This window comes from Hyperolius riggenbachi, chromosome 7 (assembly GCF_040937935.1).
Source record: "Hyperolius riggenbachi isolate aHypRig1 chromosome 7, aHypRig1.pri, whole genome shotgun sequence".
NCBI classification, from domain to species: Eukaryota; Metazoa; Chordata; class Amphibia; order Anura; family Hyperoliidae; genus Hyperolius; species Hyperolius riggenbachi.
In genome coordinates, this window is record NC_090652.1 from 85385708 (window position 1) to 85391707 (window position 6000).

General features: G+C 47.0%; 1 long non-coding RNA gene across 2 annotated transcripts in view; it reads right to left on the reverse strand.

Annotated features, from left to right (window-relative positions):
- The window catches only part of LOC137524411 (uncharacterized), a 76997-nt gene extending 71371 nt beyond the window's left edge, over positions 1-5626 (reverse strand). For both annotated transcript variants that reach the window (XR_011022675.1, XR_011022674.1), the window contains exons 1-2: positions 5505-5626; positions 5128-5250 (exon numbers count right to left, since the gene is read on the reverse strand). This is a non-coding gene — a long non-coding RNA (uncharacterized lncRNA). The remainder of the gene's footprint in view (positions 1-5127; positions 5251-5504) is intronic.
- Between the last annotated feature and the right edge of the window lie 374 nt (positions 5627-6000).

Here is a 6000-nt window from a genome sequence, read left to right on the forward strand (position 1 = left end):
GCAGGGACATGTGTGCCCCTGCTAAAACGTCGCTATCCCACGGATAAACGGGGGTCCCTGATCCCTCAAATCCCCTCGGTGCAGCGGGGGAGCGCTTCCTGGTTGGGGCTAACCGCCGCAGCCCTGCCCCACGCACGTCTGTCAGACGTGTATCTCCGCCTCTCCCCCGCCCCTCTCAGTCTTCCTTCACTGAGAGGGGCGGGGAGAGGCGGCGATGCGCGTCTGATAGACGCGACTGGAGGCAGGGCTGCAGCCATTAGCCCTGCCTCCAGGAAGAAGAAATTTCACGACCAACTTGCGACCAACTATTGCAGGGGTGGGTTTGGGGGTGAAGGGACCCCCGTTAAGCCGCGGGATAGCGGCGTTTTAGCAGGGGCACACATGCCCCTGCTAACTATGAGCTCTGAAGCGAGATTTATTCTCGCTTCAGAGTCTCTTTAAGCCCACTTATAGTAGAGCTTATTCCTCAGTCATGCTGATCTGGTGTCTTCATTCCCACATTCCCATAAATGATCCATTGACCGTAGATGGACTTGTTTGACTTCTCCCTGATGTCAGATAAGATTAAACAATTATCTATAACAACCAAGCAATTTTGACTAGATGCGTTAAAGCACACAAACTGAGAGGGATATGGAGGCTGACATTTGTATTTCTTTTTAAACAATGCAGATTGCCTGACAATCCTGCTGATCCTTTGCCTGTAATACCATAGACCCTGAACAAGCATGCAGCAGATCAGATGCTCTCACTGAAGTCTGACTGGATTAGCCACATGCTTGTTTCAGGTGTTTTATTCAGACACTACTGCAGTCAAAAAGGGTCAGGAGAACTGCCAGGCAATTGGTATCATTTATAGGGAAACATATTTTAGTTGTGTTGTCTCTAGCTTCTCTGTGCGTGTGCCAAATTAACATGTTCACATGTCTGGATTCTACTTCTAAGCTTTTTCTGTATAGCTTTGTGTCAATGTAAGGATGCGGCATGCCGCCGCCGGCGTTCCTGACGCTGACTCACATGTGGTTGCCGTCCCTGTCGCTGACTCTCACCCTGCCGCTGACTCACGAGCAGTGCAGGGCGGCAAGCGGAGGACGCGTCTCAGCGCGCACTCCGCCTAGGTAAACGGTGGTCATGTGTTTCCTTGATCAGCTGACACGCTGAGTCCTGATTGGTCGGGCTGTGTATTTGAATCTGCCGAGCGATCCAGTCTGTGCCCTTGATAGCATTCTGCTTGTGGCTTGTTGCTGTTTATTCACTCTCGTATTTGATACTTGCTGATTACCTTTGCTTATCTCTTGACCACGCTTCTGCCAGATCACCCTGTGCCGACTCCTGCTTGCTCCTGATTACGTTTTGGACTGATTACTTGTTGCTGACTCTTGGCTTGTTAAAGGATTTGCATGATTGCTGCCTGCCCCTGATTCCGGCCTGACTGACCACGCATCTGTAGTGTGATTACACTTTGGTCTGGATTGCCTCAGCTCATAGGCCTCAGGTGACTATTCAAGTATACTGTGTTTACATTACCTTGCTGTGTTTGGTGTTTGCTATTTGCCAGGTTGTATGTTACATCTACCTGCAGGGATTTGTAGTTTTGTTACTAGGCAGGAGTTTGCGCTGGTGTTAGGGCTGGGTTATAGGTAATTCATATGAGCATACAGTCTGACCTATAGCAGGTAGCCAGACAAGCCTGACAGTCAAGGCTTAAAGCATACCCGAGTCATACTTAAAGAATGTCCTTTTACTTACTTGGGGCTTCTTTCAGCTCCCATAGTCTTGTAGGTCCCTCGCTGTCCTACCGGTCCCCTTCCTTGATCTGCTGTGCGGCCCAGAGGTCTACAACTTAGCCAAGTTGCGCATTACTGTACATGAACTGACCCAATGGCGTACCTCCTTAATCGCGAGCCCACGGCTGTAAGTGTTCTGCGCACGCATAGTTACAAGTCTTAAAGGGAACCAGAGAGGAACGGGCTGAAAAAAAAAGAACAAGCCTTTATACATACCTGGGGCTTCTTCCAGCCCCATAAGCCTGGATCGCTCCCACGCCGCCATCCTCCGCTTCCTGGAACCGCCGTTACCGGGCCCGTCACTTCCGGCGGACGCGGCCAATCGTCCGCATCACAGGGGCTCCCTCCATACATGTACGCATGCGGCTGCACAGAAGGCAGCCTCATGCGTACTTGTATAGAAGGAGCTCCGTGTGATGCGGCGAATCGGCCGCGTCCGCCGGCCGACTGGCCGACTAGCGGCAATGACGGGACCCGGTACCGGCGGATCCAGGCAGCAGAGGACGGCGGCGTGGGAGCGATCCGTGCCTATGGGGCTGGAGGAAGCCCCAGGTATGTATTAAAGCTTCCCCCCAACCTCTCTGGTTCCCTTTAATGAACTGGGCATGCGCAGAACGCTCCCAGCTACCGGAGACCTGAAAGGTAGGATTGCCATTAAATGTGTTCATATTGTTTGATCCACAATGAGCCTGTAATTATCTTTACTACTGACGGACATGCCATTATCTATAACCACACCCACTAACAATGCAATAGGCCAACAGTTTGATGCACAGAGGGAGAAGATACTGGTTGCTTGGCAGTTGGAAACAGCTGTTATTTCCCACAGTGCAACACTGTTCACAGACAGGAAACTGTCAGGATGTAGGTCCTGATATCACACTGTGGGAGGGGTTTCACCACAATATCAGCCATACAGACCCCCGATGATGATCTATTCCAGAAAAGGTAAACATTTCTCATGGGAAATGGGGTATCAGCTACTGACTGGTATGAAGATCAATCCTTGGTTAAAGTTCCTCTTTAAATTCCCTTGTGAAGAGAAAAGCTAAGATGCTTTTGTATGTTTTTAATAGGTGGATGAGTATCTGTCTGGTGCAAATGCTTTGCCTGGTTTAGCCTCCTTTACTGCTTAAAGAGTAACTGTCGGGCATAAAATCAAAAATCAATTCTTTATTTTTATCTGGTAAACAAGTAATAAGTATGCTAACCAGGCAATCCAAAAGTTAAAATCACTATTACTTTTCTTGTTGATAAATGATCATTCCCTAGTTTACCTAACTCTTATTTGGTACACAGAAAATTTGGTACACAAAAAGGAAGTTGCAGGGAATGCTGGATTGTCTTTTTTTGCTTCTCTACTTCCCCTCAGACTTAACTAATGCAGCCTGATTGGCTGAAGATTCTTTGCCTCCTGTTTTCCCCTCCCACACCTCTGTTCCTCTCTGATTGGCCAAAATTTCTCAGGCTGAAACAATGCACTTTCTATAGTGAAGGGCGGGCAAATCAGGCAGAGGAGACTAAGGGCGGATATTACATCACGACTGGCTTCAAAAAATAGCCACAGTAAATATGGAAACTGTTTAGAATAGGATTCTCTACTTTTCCTTTACAAAATTCACAGGAATCATAACGTGGACAGTGCAATACGTATATTATGTAAGTAGAGCAAGTATTTATCTACTTATATACCGTATATACTCGCAAGCAAGCCGACCCGCATGCAAGCTGACCCCCCCACTTTTACCCCAAAAAACAGGAAAAAATGATTGACCCTCATGTAAGCCGGGGGTAGGAAACGCTGGCCGCGTGATCCCCCCAGTATGTCCCAGTATAGCTAGTATAGTGCCCAGTATAGGTAGGTAGTGCTCAGTATAGCTAGTAAAATGCCCCAGTATAGCTAGTATAGTGCTCAGTATAGCTAGTATAGTGCTCAGTATAGCTAGTATAGTGCTCAGTATAGCTAGTATAGTGCTCATTATAGCTAGTATAGTGCTCAGTATAGCTAGTATAGTGCTCAGTATAGTGCTCAGTATAGCCAGTATAGTGCTCAGTATAGCCAGTATAGTGCTCAGTATAGCCAGTATAGTGCTCAGTATAGCCAGTATAGTGCTCAGTATAGCCAGTATAGTGCTCAGTATAGCCAGTATAGTGCTCAGTATAGCCAGTATAGTGCTCAGTATAGTGCTCAGTATAGCCAGTATAGTGCTCAGTATAGCCAGTATAGTGCTCAGTATAGCCAGTATAGTGCTCAGTATAGCTAGTATAGTGCTCAGTATAGCTAGTGAAGTGCCCCAGTTTAGCTAGTATAGTGCCCCATTATAGCTAGTATAGTGCCCCATTATAGCTTGTATAGTGCCCCATTATAGCTTGTATAGTGCCCCATTATAGCTTGTATAGTGCCCCAGTATAGCTTGTATAGTGCCCCATATAGCTAGCATAGTGCCCCATATAGCTAGCATAGTGCCCCATATAGCTAGCATAGTGCCCCATATAGCTAGCATAGTGCCCCATATAGCTAGCATAGTGCCCCAGTATGGGTGGGTAGGTGGGTGGGTAGGTGCTGTCCCTCCCCGCTCCCCCGCGGCTGCCGCTGCTATTACCTTAGGCGGCGCCGCTTCCTCTATCCCCGTCCTCCTCCGGTAACTCATTCACAGCAGCGCGCCTCTCGCTGCTGTGATGATGAGGAAACCATAGAGAGCGGCTTCCTGTAGCGGCGATGCCGTTACTATGGGAACCGCTCTCTATGGTTTCCTGCGTCATCACAGCGGGGGGCGCGCTGCTGTGAATGAGTTACTTACCGGAGGAGGACGGGGATAGAGGAAGCGGCGCCGCCTAAGGTAATAGCAGCGGCGGCGGCCGCGGGGGGAGCCGGGAGCGGGGAGGGACAGCACCTATCCACCCATGACTCGCAAGCAAGCCGACCCCCCAACTTTTGGCCCACTTTTGGGGGGTCAAAAATTCGGCTTGCTTGCGAGTATATACGGTATTTGTTTTTTTTTCCTGAGATAGTATGGCTGACAGCTCCTCTTTATTGGAATCCTTTTATTGAATTAGGTGCTTGTAAGTCAACAGTTTGAAAGGCTTTTAGTCTAGGAAAAGCTGTACTGTTAATACAGTATACCTGTGCGTGTCATGTTGTGTGAAGGTATTATGTAAATTTTTATTGTGTGTCTTTAGATTGTAAAACTTATTGTAGAATTCACGAACATTTTTTTATGAATCTGGTGTAAAAATGCTTAGCCCTTGCTTTCAGTGGTACAGGGATCACCATAGCAGCCATAGTGGTTGCTATGGGGTCCATAGGCAAAAGAGCCCTGGTGTCAGGAAAGCAACTCACCTCTCCACAGACAGACTATGCAATCTACCTTCTGCCCAGACATCCTGTCTCCATGGGTCCAACAGCATCTCTCACCACACTCACCGCACTCCCTCCAGCATAGCAACCGAACAGGTCACTAAGCTGCAAGTAAAACCACACAGGGATGCTCATTACTTATGTGATGGTGCATGGTCAGAGGTCAGTAAATACGATTATACAAGTAGACATGCCGATAATGTCCAATATTGCCTAATCCCCACATGCTACTTAAAGGGGCACTACATCGAAAAACTGTAAAATTTAAAATATGTGCACACATATACAAATAATAAGTACGTTTCTTCCAGAGTAAAATGAGCCATAAATTACTTTTCTCCTATAATGCTGTCACTTACAGTAGACAGTAGAAATCTGACAGGAGTGACAGGTTTTGGACTAGTCCATCTCTTCATAAGGGATTCTCAGCAAGGCTTTTACACTTTATAAAGATATTCCCTAAAAAGGATTTAAACAATAATGCTGGCCAGCTTCCCTGCTTCCTACACAGTTTTTTGGCAGTTGGACAGAGCAACTGCCATTCACGAAGTGCTTTTGAAAATAAATATATCCCTGAAAATCCCCTATAAAGAGATGGACTAGTCCAAAACCTGTCACTTCTGTCAGATTTCTACAACATAAGAAAAAGTAATTTAGGTCATACTTACCTCCTGTGTAGTCTACTCATTAATCTCTTTCTCCTCTCCTGCATCCCATTTGTCTACTGTGATCAATTGAATTCTCCTTCCTCCATTTTAAAAATGGCCATTACCCCATAACAGCTTCCTGGTCAGCACACTCTTAAACTGTAATGTCACCCACTTGAGCCATAGGGCAACATGGACATTACCTTGA